The sequence below is a fragment of the Hyla sarda genome, chromosome 11, assembly GCF_029499605.1.
Source record: "Hyla sarda isolate aHylSar1 chromosome 11, aHylSar1.hap1, whole genome shotgun sequence".
NCBI lineage: Eukaryota > Metazoa > Chordata > Amphibia > Anura > Hylidae > Hyla > Hyla sarda.
Genome location: NC_079199.1, coordinates 77,689,274 through 77,704,612, shown reverse-complemented (window position 1 = coordinate 77,704,612; position 15,339 = coordinate 77,689,274). Strand labels below are relative to the sequence as shown.

The 15,339-nt window shown below is 45.5% G+C and overlaps 1 long non-coding RNA gene across 2 annotated transcripts in view; it reads left to right on the top strand.

Moving 5' to 3' along the window:
- The window catches only part of LOC130295875 (uncharacterized), a 58,357-nt gene extending 45,667 nt beyond the window's left edge, over positions 1 to 12,690 (top strand). For both annotated transcript variants that reach the window (XR_008849034.1, XR_008849033.1), the window contains exon 3: positions 12,141 to 12,690. This is a non-coding gene — a long non-coding RNA (uncharacterized LOC130295875). The remainder of the gene's footprint in view (positions 1 to 12,140) is intronic.
- Positions 12,691 to 15,339: the final 2,649 nt, after the last annotated feature.

The window sequence follows — 15,339 nt, the reverse complement described above, 5'->3', positions numbered from 1 at the left end:
TTTGCTTTTTTTCAAAGCTAAAGAGGAGCATATAATTGTTAAAAGGCTATTTTTGGAGATGGACAGGCAGGCTGATGGGGAGGAGGTAGGCCTGTATTTTGAACTTAAAAACTCAAATGGGTTTTTGGGTTCAAAATGTGTATTTTTCCCTTATGCTGCTATCCTTTGATAGTCCATAATTTTGGGGCCAGGTTGTCCGATAACTTGGCAAAATGAGAACAGTATGAGTGCATGGTTTGGGAAAATAGGTGGAGAAGGACAAATGGATGAAAGGATGGCTGCATGTGGCAACTTTACTGTTTGCTTTTTTTCAATGCAAAGGAGGAGCGTATTATTATTATTAAAAAGGGTATATTTGGAGATGGACAGGCAGGTTGAAGGGGAGGACGTAGGCCTGTATTTTGAATGGGTTTTTGGAAGGGATCGACTGATTATCGGTATGGCCGATATTATCGGCCGATAATCACGATTTTGCCGATACCTTGCCGATAAGCCGATAATGCCCCGCCCCCGCGCCGCCCCAACCGCACCGCGACCACCCCCCCCGACCCGCCGCACAGCGAATGCCCCCCCGACCCACCGCACCGTGACCACCCCCCCGACCCACCGCACCGCGTCTCACCCCCACCGTGATGCTGGACGGTATACCGGTATGGATTTTAGCCCATACCGCTATACCGGTCGGGCCCCTCCCCCACCCTCCGAGTCAATTAAAAAAATTCAACTTACCTGTAATGGTGGTGGTCCAGGCCATCCATCGTTCCTGTAGTGTCCGGGGGCGTTCCGGGTGAAGGGTGAACCGGTCCGGGCTGTCCTTCTTCTCCGGCGGTCATCTTCTCCACTCCGGGCAGGCTCCGGCCTAGTAGCTGCATAGACGCCGCTACGCCGTGAAGTCAGGTGCGTCGCTGCGCAGGCGCGTCACTGCGCAGCGGCGTCTATGCAGCGTACTAGGCCGGAGCCTGCCCGAAGTGGAGAAGATGACCGCCGGAGAAGGACAGCCCGGACCGGTTCACCCTCCACCCGGAATGCCGCCGGTGTGAGGTGGTTTTTTGCGCCCCCGTAGATCGATGCGTCCGCTCCTCCCCCAGCTCTCCGAACATTTCCGAAGCTAGAACTGGGGGAGGGCAGAGCAAGGGGAGGGAGGAGGTTCACGCCCCATCCCTCAACTCCCTGAGCTCGGCTGGATGCAGATCTCTACGGCACGCCCCCTCCCTGAGGACATAGATCTCCACGGCAGGTCCCCTCCCTCATCTTCCCTCCCTGAGGACGTAAATCTCCACGGCAGGTCCCCTCCCTCATCTCCCCGAGCTGAGGACATAGAGCAGTGCTCCCAATGAGCTCTATGTGTAAATGGGGACATACTGTATGGGCTAAAGGGGGACATACTGTATGGGCTAAAGGGGGACATACTGCACGGGCTAAAGGGGGACATACTGTACGGGCTAAAGGGGGACATACTGTATGGGCTAAAGGGGGACATACTGTACGGGCTAAAGGGGGACATACTGTATGGGCTAAAGGGGGACATACTGTATGGGCTAAAGGGGGACATACTGTACGGGCTAAAGGGGGACATACAGTATGGGCTAAAGGGGGACATACTGTATGGGCTAAAAGGGGACATACTGCACGGGCTAAAGGGGAACATTTAGCCTGAACAGTATGTCCCCCTTTAGCCCATACAGTATGTCCCCTTTAGCCCATGCAGTATGTCCCCTTTAGCCCATGCAGTATGTCCCCTTTAGCCCATGCAGTATGTCCCCCTTTAGCCCATACAGTATGTCCCCTTTAGCCCATACAGTATGTCCCCTTTAGCCCATGCAGTATATCCCCCTTTAGCCCATGCAGTATGTCCCCCTTTAGCCCGTGCAGCATGTCCCCCTTTACACATAGAGCACATTGGGAGCACTGCTCTACGTCCTCAGCTCGGGGAGATGAGGGAGGGGACCTGCCGTGGAGATTTACGTCCTCAGGGAGGGGAGATGAGGGAGGGGACCTGCCATGGAGATCTATGTCCTCAGGGAGGGGGCGTGCCGTAGAGATCTGCGTCCAGCCGAGCTCAGTGAGGGGAGATGAGGGAGGGGGCGTAAACCTCCTCCCTCCCCTTGCTCTGCCCTCCCCCAGTTCTAGCTTCGGAAATGTTTGGAGAGCTGGGGGAGGAGCAGACGCATGGATCTACGGGGGCCCAAAAAACCACCTCACACCGGACACTACAGGAAGGATGGATGGCCCGGACCACCCTGACAGGTAGGGGGAGAGAAGCGGATGGCGGCGGCCTATGGCACCGCAAAAGCCACTGCAGTGCATTGATTTAAAGCGCCCGCTTTAAATCAATGACCTGCAGCGGTGTCGAGGGGGGATAAATAGCCTAAATAAATAAATAAATAAATAAAAAAAATAAAAAAAAATAAAAAAATAAATAATATATATAATAACCTGTATTTTGAACTTAAAAACTCAAATGGGTTTTTGGGTTCAAAATGTGTATTTTTCCCTTATGCTGCTATCCTTTTATAATCCATCATTTTGGGGCCAGGTTGTCCGATAACTTGGCAAAGTGAGAACAGTATTAGTGTATCCCAACCTCATATTCTGTCCTCATATCCATCCTCTTATCACGACCTAATATCCTGTCCTCATATCCCGACCTCACATCCCGTCCTCACATCTTGTCCTCATATCCCTACCTCATATCCCGACCTTATATCCCCTCCTCTTATCCTGTCCTCATATCCCGACCTCATATCCTGTCCTCATATCCCATTCTCATATCCCGACCTCATAGGCCATCCTCATATGCTGTCCTCCTATCCAGACCTAATATCCCGTCCTCCAATCCAGTCCTCATATCCCATCCTCATATCACAACCTCATATCCCGTCCTTATGTCCCATCCTCCTATCCCGTCCTCATATTTCATTCTCATATTCTGTCCTCATATCTCAACCTCATATCCCATCCTTATATCCTGTCCTCATATTCCCACCTCCTATCTTGACCTCATATCCCATCCTCATATCCCGACCTTATATCCCATCCTCCTATCCTATCCTCAGATGGGACTGATTTGTGATGAAGATATTGTAAGCTGAAAATAGAAGGGGACATGGCTTTGTGGGACTGGGCATGATTTGCAAGCCAGACCGATGCACATAAAAGGGTAGATAATATAAGGAGTGGGGCTTAAAATGTGGGCTTGTCTATGTGAGATGGGGTATGGCTTGCAAGCCAGATTGACACATTCACCAGGAGATGCAGAACGGAGCTTGTGGAGTAAGGTACTGGAAGTCCCATATACTTGAATGGGTCTTGAAACAAAAACCCATCTTTTATTTAAAAAAAAAGGGTGTATGTAAGGGTTAATTTAACTATCATATCTTTTCATTTGACATATAAGTAATATGTGTACCAGGTATTATTGAAATATCTCCAGCTGTACGAAAGTTATGTCGGAACATACATTTCCCAATGATTTGCTTGGGACTTTAAACAAAAACCCCGACCCTGACAAATGGGGGTAGTTAAGGGATAAATTAACTATCCTATAGTTTAAGTGGTCATAAAAGTAACACGTGACCAAGTATTATCGAAATATCTCAAGCCATTTTGGAAAGTTATGCAGTAACATATATTTTCCATAGACTTGTATGGGACTTTAACCCCTTCCCGACCTATGACATACCTGTACATCATGGGTGGCAAGGTGTTCCCGACCCATGACATACAGGTACGTCATGAACATTACTGCCGCTACTCGCGGCACCCCGCAGCGCCCGGAAAGATGGTGGCTATCACTGATAGCCAGCCATCTTACCGTGCGACCACGGGGGGTTTCATCCCCCACCCCCCCCAGCGATCGCTGCTATCAGCTGGTCAAATCTGACTAGCTGATAGAAGCGTTTCGCTATGAAAATACTTAGCAGCGCGGTGTGTGAGTCCCGATCACGGGGATCGGGACACACACCGCTCTGCTAAGTGTCCCTGACCCGTCCCCCGGCGTCACTTACCCGTCCGAGCGGTGTCCCGAGCGGTCCCGGCGGTCCCGGCGTCCTCCATGCGGTCCTGGCTGCGCTGCGTCCCGGAGGTGAGTTTCCGGCAGCAGGGCGGCATCTTCATTTGCAGCAGTGAGATCGCCGTAAAGCGATCTCACTGCTGCCTCTGAGAGTTTCAAAACTGCAACTCTCAGCATGCCCAGACAGCCTTTGGCTTTCTGGGCATGCTGGGAGTTGTAGTTTTGAAACATCTGGAGGTCCACAGTTTGGAGACCACTGTATAATGGTCTCCAATCTGTACTCTTCCAGATGTTGCAAAACTACAAATCTCAGCATGCTCAGTCTGTCCAGGCATGCTGGGAGTTGTAGTTCTCTAACATCTGGAAGAGCACAGATTGGAGACCATTATACAGTGGTCTCCAAACTGTGGACCTCCAGATGTTGCAAAACTACAACTCCCAGCATGCCCAGACTGCCCAAGCATGCTGGAAGTTGTAGTTCGGCAACATCTGATCCTTCAGATATTGCCGAACTACAACTTCCAGCATGCCTGGGCAGTCTGGGCATGCTGGGAGTTGTAGTTTTGCAACAACTGGAGGCACACTAGTTGGGAAACATTGTCCGTTTCCTACCTCAGTGCCTCCAGCTGTTGCAATTGTTGCAAAACTATAACTTCCAGCATGCACTGACAGACCATGCATGCTGGGAGTTGTAGTTTTGCAACAGCTGGAGGCACACTGGTTTGGAAACACTAAGTTTGGTTGCAAAACACTTGAAAGTTTATTACTTAACTTAGTGTTTCCAAACCAGCGTTCCTCCAGCTGTTGCAAAACTACAACTCCCAGCATGCACGGACAGCCAAAGGGCATGCTCGGAGTTTGCAACAGCTGGATGTTTGACCCCCCCCCCCCCCCAATGTCAATGTACAGGGTACACTCACATGGGCGGAGGTTTACACTCAAATGCGCATGGCGCTCTCTCACTTTGGAGCCCTGTCGTATTTCAGGGCAACAGTTTTGGGACACATATGGGGTATCGCCGTACTCGGGAGAAATTGCCTTACAAATTTTGGGGGGCTTTTTCTTCTTTAACCCCTTATGAAAAGGTGAAGTTGGGGTCTACACCAGCATGTTAGTGTAAAAAAATAAATTTTTTACACTGACATGCTGGTGTTGCCCTATACTTTTCATTTTCACAAGAGGTAAAAGGGAAAAAAGACCCCCAAAATTTGTAACGCAATTTCTCCCGACTACGGAGATACCCCATATGTGGGCGCAAAGTGCTCTGGGGGCGCACAACAAGGCCCAGAAGGGAGAGTGCGCCATGTACATTTGAGGCGATTTGCACAGGGGTGGCTGATTGTTACAGCAGTTCTGACAAACGCAAAACAATAAATATCCATATGTGACCCCATTTTGGAAACTACACCCCTCATGGAATTTAATAAGGGGTGCAGTGAGCATTTACACCCCACTGGTGTATGACAGATTTTTGGAACAGTGGTCTGTGAAAATGAAAAATAAAATTTTTGATTTGCACAGTCCACTGTTTCAAATATCTGTCAAACGCCAGTGGGGTGTAAATGCTCACTGCACCCCTTATTAAATTCCATGAGGGGTATAGTTTCCAAAATGGGGTCACATGTGGGGGGGTCCACTGTTCTGGCACCATAGGGGCTTCCTAAATGGGACATGCCCCCCAAAAACCCTTTCAGAAAAACTCACTCTCCAAAATCCCACTGTCGCTCCTTCCCTTCTGAGCCCTCTACTGCGCCCGCCGAACACTTTACATACACATATGAGGTATTTCCTTACTCAAGAGAAATTGGGTTACAAATTTTAGGGTGATTTCTCTCCTTTTACCCCTTGTAAAAATTCAAAAATTGGGTCTACAAGAAAATGCGAGTGTAAAAAATGAAGATTTAGAATTTTCTCCTTCACTTTGCTGCTATTCCTGTGAAACACCTAAAGGGTTAAAACACTTACTGAATGTCATTTTGAATACTTTGGGGGGTGCAGTTTTTATAATGGGGTCAATTATGGGGTATTTCTAATATGAAGACCCTTAAAATCCACTTCCAACCTGAACTGGGCCCTGAAAAATTACGATTTTGAAAATCTTGAGAAAAATTGGAAAATTGCTGCGGAACTTTGAAGCCCTCTGGTGTCTTCCAAAAGTAAAAACTTGTCAATTTTTTATGCAAACACAAAGTAGACATATTGTATATGTGAATCAATATGTAATTTATTTGGAATATCCATTTTCCTTTCAAGCAGAGACTTTCAAAGTTAGAAAAATGCTAAATTTTCAAAATTTTCATGAAATTTTTAGATTTTTTACCAAGAAAGGATACAAATATCAGTGAAATTTTACCAATAACATAAAGTAGAATATGTCACGAAAAAACAATCTCGGAATCAGAATGATAAGTAAAAGCATTCCAAAGTTATTAATGTTTAAAGTGACAGTGGTCAGATTTTCAAAAAATGCCTAGGTCATGAAGGTGAAAATGGGCTGGGTCATGAAGGGGTTAAACAAAAACCCTGACCCTGGCAAATGGGGTTGAGTAAGGGTTAAATCACCTATCATATCTTTGTTGTTGACATATAAGTAACGTGTGTGCCAAGTTTCATGTTTATATCTTTTGCCGTTAAAACGTGATACTGGAACATACACACACATACATACACACACACATTGGGGGAGATTTATCAAAACCTGTCCACAGGAAAAGTTGTTCAGTTGCCCATAGCAACCAATCAGCTTGCTTCTTTCCGTTTTTAATAAGGCCTCTGTAAAATGAAAGAAGTAATCTGATTGGTTGCCATGGGCAACTGCACCACTCTTGCTCTGCACAAGTTTTGATAAATCTCCCTCATTGAGTTTTATATATATAATAGATGAATACCCAGCATTGCCTGGTTTTTCCTTCCTAATCCTTGTTGGGGAGGAAAATAAACAAAGGAGGAAGCTTTTGACTTCATATCCCGTCCTCATATATTGTTGTCATATCCCAACCCCATATCCCGTCCTCATATCCCAATCTCCTATCCGTCATCATATCTCAGCCTCCTATCCCGTCGTCCTATCCCGTCCTCCTATTCCGACCTCTTATCCCGACCTCCTATTCCGTCCTCCTATCCCGTCCTCATATCCCGTCCCCATATCCCATCCTTCTATCTCGACCTCCTATCCCGACCTCCTATCTTGACCTCCAATCCAATCCTCATATCCCTTCCTCATATCCCGACCTCATATCCTGTCCTCATATCCATCCTCTTATCACGACCTAATATCCTGTCCTCATATCGCGACCTCACATCCCGTCCTCACATCTTGTCCTCATATCCCTACCTCATATCCCGACCTTATATCCCATCCTCTTATCCCGACCTCCTATCCTGTCCTCATATCCCATTCTCATATCCTGACCTTGTATGCCATCCTCATATGCTGTCCTCCTATTCAGACCTAATATCCCATCCTCCTATCCCATCCTCACATCCCATCCTCATATCCTGACCTCATATTCTGTCCTCATATCCCATCCTCATATCACAACCTCATATCCCGTCGTTATGTCCCATCCTCATATCCTGTCCTCATATGCTATCCTCATATCCCATCCTCATATGCTGACCTCATATCCCGTCCTTATGTCCCAACCTCATATCCCGTCCTCATATCCTGACTTCATATCCTGTCCTCATATCCCGACCTTATATGCTATCCTCATATCCCATCCTCAAATCCTGTCCTCATATCTCGACCTCCTATCCCGTCCTCATATTCCATTCTCATATTCTGTCCTCATATCTCAACCTCATATCCCATCCTTATATCCTGTCCTCATATTCCCACCTCCTATCTTGACCTCATATCCCATCCTCATATCCCGACCTTATATCCCATCCTCATATCCTATCCCCACATCCCGTCTTTATATCCCGACCTCATATACCATCCTTATAGCCCATCCTCATATCCTGTCCTCATATCCCGACCTCATATCCCTTCCTTATGTCCCATCCTCCTATCCTATCCTCAGATGGGACTGATTTGTGATGAAGATATTGTAAGCTCAAAATAGAAGGGGACGTGGCTTTGTGGGACTGGGCGTGATTTGCAAGCCAGACCGATGCACAATAAGGGTAGATAATATAAGGAGTGGGGCTTAAAATGTGGGCTTGTCTATGTGAGATGGGGTGTGGCTTGCAAGCCAGATTGACACATTCACCAGGAGATGCAGAACGGAGCTTGTGGAGTAAGGTACTGGAAGTCCCATATACTTGCATGGGACTTGAAACAAAAACCCATCTTTTATATAAGGGTGTATGTAAGGGTTAATTTAACTATCATATCTTTTTATTTGACATACAAGTAATATGTGTACCAGGTATTATTGAAATATCTTCAGCTGTACGGAAGTTATGTGGGAACATACATTTCCCAATGATTTGCATGGGACTTTAATGCAGCCCATTTTCACCTCTAGGACGAAGCCCTTTTTTGCAAATCTGACCACTGTCACTTTAAACATTAATAAATCTGGAATGCTTTTACTTATCATTCTGATTCTGAGATTGTTTTTTCGTGACATATTCTACTTTAGCATAGTGGTAAATTTTTGTGGTAACTTGCAACCTTTCTTGGTGAAAAATCCCCAAATTTGATGAAAAAAATTTAAATTTCGCATTTTTCTAACTTTGAAGCTCTCTGCTTGTAAGGAAAATCTGTGAGGGGTGTAGTTTCCAAAATGGGGTCACATGTGGGTGTGTTTTGTCAGAACCGCTGTAACAATCAGCCACACCTGTGCAAATCACCTCAAATGTACATGGCGCACTCTCCCTTCTGGGCCTTGTTGTGTGCCCCAGAGCACTTTGCGCCCACATAAGGGGTATCTCCGTACTCGGGAGAAATTGCGTTACAAATTTTGGGGGGTGTTTTTCCCTTTTACCTCTTGCGAAAATGAAAAGTATAGGGCAACACCAGCATGTTAGTGTAAAAATGTTTATTTTTTTACACTAACATGCTGGTGTAGACCCCAACTGTTCCTTTTCATAAGGGTAAAAAGGAGAAAAAGCCCCCCAAAATTTGTTAGGCAGTTTCTTCCGAGTACAGTGATACCCCATATGTGACCCTATACTGTTGCCTTGAAATACAACAGGGCTTCAAAATAAGAGTGCCATGCGCATTTGAGGCCTGAATTAGGGACATAGGGGTATTTTATGCCAGTGATTCCCAAACAGGGTGCCTCCAGCTGTTGTAAAACTCCCAGCATGCTTGGACAGTCAATTGCTGGCCAGAAATGCTGGAAGTTTTCGTTTTGCAACAGCTGGAGGCTCCATCTTAGAAACACTGCCGTACAATAAGTTTTTCATTTTTATTGGGGAAGGGGGGTGGTAGGGGGAGTAGTGTATGTGTGTATATGTAGTGTTTTACTCTTTATTTTATGTTGGTGTAGTGTAGTGTTTTTAGGTTGCATTCACACTGGAGGCAGATTACACTGAGTCTCCCGCTAGGAGTTTGAGCTGCGGCGGAAAATTTGCTGCAGCTCAAACTTGAAGCGGGGAACTCACTGTAATCTGCCTCCAGTGTGAATGTGGCCTGTACATTCACATGGGAGGGGGGTCAAAACTACAACTCCCAGCATACACTGACAGACCATGCATGCTGGGAGTTGTAGTTTTGCAACAGCTGGGGGCACACTGGTTGAAAAACCTTGAATTAGGTTCTATGACCTAACTCAGTATTTTCCAACCAGTGTGCCTCCAGCTGTTGCAAAACTACAACTCCCAGCATGTACTGATTGCGGAAGGGCATGCTGGGAGATGTAGTTATGCAACGGCAGGTGGCACGCAAGTACAACTCCCAGCATGCCAAGACAGCCTTATGCTGTTCCTGAATGCTGGGAGTTGTAGTTTTGCAAGATTTAGAGGGGTTCAGGTTGTAAATCACTGTCCAGTGGTCTCTAAACTGTGGCCCTCCAGATGTTGCAAAACTACAACTCGCAGCATGCACAGACAGCAAACTGCTTTCTGGGCATGCTGAGAGTTGTAGTTTTGCAACATCTGGAGGTCTACAGTTTGAGACCACTGCATAGTGATCTACAACCTGAACCCCTCTGTAAACTGTGGTCCTCCGGATGTTGCTAGGCAACAACTCACCTGGCAGGACCCGGATGAATTGTTGCCGCCGCCGCACATGGGGGATCCCCGCATGGAGGATCGCGCTCCGGGTTCCGGGATCCAGGTAAGGGTCCCTGGACAGTTCCCCCATTTTGCCCGGACACCGATAGGTGGGCAAAGCGGGGAAACCAAACTTTAACCCCCCCTCCCCCGGTCTGCTATTGGTCGGTTGCTCGGCCGACCAATAGCAGGGATAGGAGGGGTGGCACCCCTGCCACCAAACTCCTATCCCTTCAGGGGGATCAAGAGTGTCTCGGACACCCCCGATCCCTCTTATTTTCCGGGTCACCGGGTCACCAGTGACCCGTATGACCCGGAATCGCGCAGATCGCAGGTCTGAATTGACCTGCTATTTGTGCCCATCGCGGTCATGGGGGGGTCTCAGTACCCCCCTCGGCGATGTGCTGGGATGCCTGTTAGATAACAGCAGTCATCCCGGCCCGATCACCGCTACCGGTGACGTGGCGCTCCCGGAACCCCGCGGCGTACATGTACGTCGCCGCGCGCCAAGTGACACTTCGTGGCGCCGTACATGTACGTCACTCGTTGTGAAGGGGTTAAACAAAAACCCTGACCCTCACAAATGGGGGTAGTTAAGGGTATTATCGAAATATCTCCAGCCATTTCAAAAGTTATGCAGTATTTTCCATAGACTTGTATGGGACTTTAAACAAAAACCCTAACCCTGGCAAATGGGGTTGAGTAAGGGTTAAATCACCTATCCTATCTTTGTTGTTGACATATAAGTAACATGTGTGCCAAGTTTCATGTTAATATCTTTTGCCGTTTGGACGTGATGCTGGAACATACACACATACATACACACACACACACACACACACATTGGGGGAGATTTATCAAAACCTGTCCACAGGAAAAGTTGCCCAGTTGCCCATAGCAACCAATCAGCTTGCTTCTTTCCTTTTTTTAAAAGGCCTCTGTAAAATGAAAGAAGCAATCTGATTGGTTGCCAAGGGCAACTGCACCACTCTTGCTCTGCACAAGTTTTGTTAAATCTCCCCCATTGAGTTTTATATATATACTAGCTGAATACCCGGCATTGCCCGGTTTTTCCTTTCTAATCCTTGTTGGGGAGGAAAATAAACAAAGGAGGAAGCTTTTGATTTCATATCCCCTCCTCATATATTGTTGTCATATCCCAACCCCATATCCCATCCTCATATCCCAACCTCCTATCCCGACCTCCTATCTCGTCATCATATCTTGACCTCCTATCTTGACCTCTTATCTTGACCTCCTATTCCGTCCTCCTATCCCAACCTCCTATCCAGTCCCCTATCCCTTCCTCCTATCACGTTCTCATATCCCATCCTCATATCCCGTCCTCATATCCCGTCCTCCTATATCGACCTCCTATCCCGACCTCTTATCCTGGTCCTCCTATCCCGTCCTCCTATCCCGACCTTCTATCCCATCCTCCTTTCCAGTCCTCATATCCCGACCTCCTATCCCAACCAGTAATATGTGTACCAGGTATTGAAATATCTCTTGAAGTTATGTGGGAACATACATTTCCCATTGACTTGTATGGGACTTTAAACATAAACCCCGCCCCTGGCAAATGGGGGTGAGTAAGGGTTAAATCACCTATCCTATGTTTGTTGTTGACATATAAGTAACATGTGGCCAAGTTTCATGTTAATATCTTTAGCCGTTTGGACGTGATGCCGGAACGTACACACATACACACATATATATAGATAGATATATATATTAAAGCATGCAGAATAGAACTACTATGTAGAAGAAAATGGCAAAAAAATTCAAAAATTACCCTTTTCCATAGCAATAGAGACAAGTATCTATCTATATATATATTATATGTGTGTGTGTTTTTTACATTTCTTCCCTCGCTTATAGAACTGTGAGACAAGGTTGGTGACATCACACATGTGACCTCACAAGGGATTAGCTATATCTTTGCCTTTCTTATAATCAGGCAACAAAGAAGACAAGACATTTCAAGGATCAGAGGGAGGATGGCCAGGAGCAGCCGAATACAACCAACAAACCAAGAAGATTGGTTCCTAGCATGCCTTCAAAATGCCTAGGACAGGATAAAGAAAACATTCAGCAAAGAGAAGTTGAAAGGGGTAATCCAGGATGAGAAAATCAGAGCTGATTTCTTCTGAAAACTGCACCACCTCTGTCCTAATGTTGTGTGTGATATCGCTGCTCAATTCTTCAAAAGGGAATGGAGAAAACTTGTAATATTACATACAACATGAGGACAGGTATGGTGCTGTTTTTGGAAACAAATAGCTCTGTTTTCTATTCCCTTTTAACAAACTCCTAGGATGCAGCAACATTCATCTGATGGACGGCACAGGTAGGACACTACATGTTTTTCTATACATTTCTCACTATTAACACCAGATTCATGTAACTAACACAATCATTTCAATGGCCTCAGTGCTGAACTTCTAGACACATGGGATATTTATCAAAACCTATGTACAGGAAGAGTATCATCTTTCATCCTTTAGAGATTTTTGGGGAGATTTATCAAAATCCGTGCAAAGGAAAAGTTGACCAGTTGCCAATAGCAACCAATCAGATTAATTTTCATTTTCAGATTCAAATACATTTTGCAGAGGCCTTGTTAAAAATAAAATAAGCAAGCTGATTGGTTGCTATGGGCAACTGGGCAACATTTCCTCTGCACAGGTTTTGATAAATTGTGAGCTCCTGGAGGGAACTTTTTTTGTGCGAACTTGGCGAGTAGTACTGGTTGCCTAGTTTTGGTCACCCCAATGTGAAATCAGTCAAATGCATTCTACACCTCCCCCCTTTTTCTTTATACTCTTTCCCTACAATATCTTTCACCCCCCTGCTATTTGGGGAAATTGGAGAAGGGAGTGCTTACACACATTGTGTTAAATTTTTTGCGCAAAGTTTTGCGCAAGCTGTTTTTTTGCGTCTTTTTTTGCGCACATTTCCTCCAGATGTGTAAGTTTTGGTGTACCTTGGAGTGACATATTTAGTACACACAAATTTATTAACTGCGTACATTTCATTTACCGACAGAAATCTTGCGGGATGACCATATTTTTAAAGCCATCTTGGACTGCACTTAGCAAGATGCTCTAAATCATGCATTTAATTTTCCATTTGGATTGCGGAGATTACTATGCTTTTGTCGCCAGTCAGATTATCTCTGTGATACTTAAAATCTTTTTCATGTACCTTTTAAAAAAAATGAAATGATTATAGACCACTTATGATCACCCCTTCACCCGCAGTCTAACCTGATTCAACTGGAAAATACATCAGGTTATAGTGCAGGTGAAATAGTTCCGGCACAGTTCAGACTTCAAACTGTGTAAAATTCAAACTCCCCAGCTGCTCTTGATGAGTGCAGGAGATTGCACCTGTGTAGTGTAACCATGGTGACCACAGCTAAGAATATACCACTGTATGTGCAGGGAGAGACAAGAAGATATCGCTGTTAGGTCTATGTATATGTGTTAGTATGTGTATGTAGCAGAGGCAGGTGTGTGAGTGTGTGTATGTAGCAGAGCTGAGTGTGTAAGTGTGTGTATGTAGCAGAGCTGAGTGTGTGACTGAGTGTATGTAGCAGAGTTGAGTGTGTGAATGTGTATATGTAGCAGAGCTGAGTGTGTATATATAGCAGAGTTGAGTGTGTGAATGTGTGTATGTAGCAGAGTTGAGTGTGTGTGTGTATGTAGCAGAGTTTAGTGTGTGAATGTATGTAGCAGAGTTTAGTGCGTGAGTGTGTGTATGTAGCAGAGTTGAGTGTTTGAGTGTGTGTATGTAGCAGAGTTGAGTGTGTGTAATAGAGCTGAGTTTGTAAGTGTGTGTATGTAGCAGTGTTGAGTGAGTGTATGTAGCAGAGTCGAGTGTGTGTATGTAGCAGAAATGAGTGTGTGAGTATGTGCATGTAGCAGAGCTGAGTGTGTAAGTGTGTGTATGTAGCAAAGCTGAGTATGTAAGAGTGTGAATGTAGCAGACCTGAGTGTGTGAATGTGTGTATGTAGCAGAGCTGAGTGTGTATATGTAGCAGAGTTGAGTGTGTTAATGTGTGTATGTAGCAGAGTTAAGTGTGAATGTGTGTATGTAGCAAAGCTGAGTATGTATATGCAGCATAGTTGAGTGTGAGTGTGTGTATGTAGCAGAGTTGAATGTGTGAGTGTGTGTATGTAGCAGAGTGGAGTGTGTGTGTGTATGTAGCAGAGCTGAGTGTGTATATGGAGCAGAGTTGAGTGTGAGTGTGTATGTAGAAGAGTTGAATGTGTAAATGTGTGTATGTAGCAGAGCTGAGTGTGTTTATGTAGCAAAGTTGAGTGTGTTTATGTAGCAGATTTGAGTGTGTGAATTTGTGTATGTAGCAAAGTTGAGTGTGTGAGTGTGTATGTAGCAGAACTGACTGTATAAGAGTGTGTGTAGCAGAGCTAAGTGTGTGAGTGTGTGTATGTAGCAGAGCTATGTGTGTAAGTGTGTGTATGTAGCAAAGTTGAGTGTGTGAGTGTGTATATGTAGCAGAGCTGAGTGTGTGTGTGCATGTAGCAGAGCTGAGTGTGTGAATGTATGTATGTAGCAGAGCTGAGTATGTGAATGTGTGTATGTAGCAGTGCTGAGTGTTTGGTTGTGTGTATGTAGCAGAGTTGAGTGTGTGAGTGTATGTAGCAGTGTGGAGTGTGTGAGTGTGTATGTAGCAGAGCTGAGTGTGTATATGGAGCAGAGTTGAGTGTGAGTGTGTGTATGTAGAAGAGTTGAATGTGTAAATGTGTGTATGTAGCAGAGCTGAGTGTGTTTATGTAGTAAAGTTGAGTGTGTGTATGTAGCAGATTTGAGTGTGTGAATGTGTGTATGTAGCAGAGTTGAGTGTGTAAGTGTGTGTATGTAGCAAAGTTGAGTGTGTGAGTGTGTATGTAGCAGAACTGAGTGTATAAGTGCGTGTGTAGCAGAGCTAAGTGTGTGAGTGTGTGTATGTAGCAGAGCTAAGTGTGTAAGTGTGTGTATGTAGCAAAGTTGAGTGTGTGATTGTGTGTATGTAGCAGAGCTGAGTGTGTGAGTGTGTATATGTAGCAGAGCTGAGTGTGTGTGTGCATGTAGCAGAGCTGAGTGTGTGAATGTATGTATGTAGCATAGCTGAGTATGTGAATGTGTGCATGTAG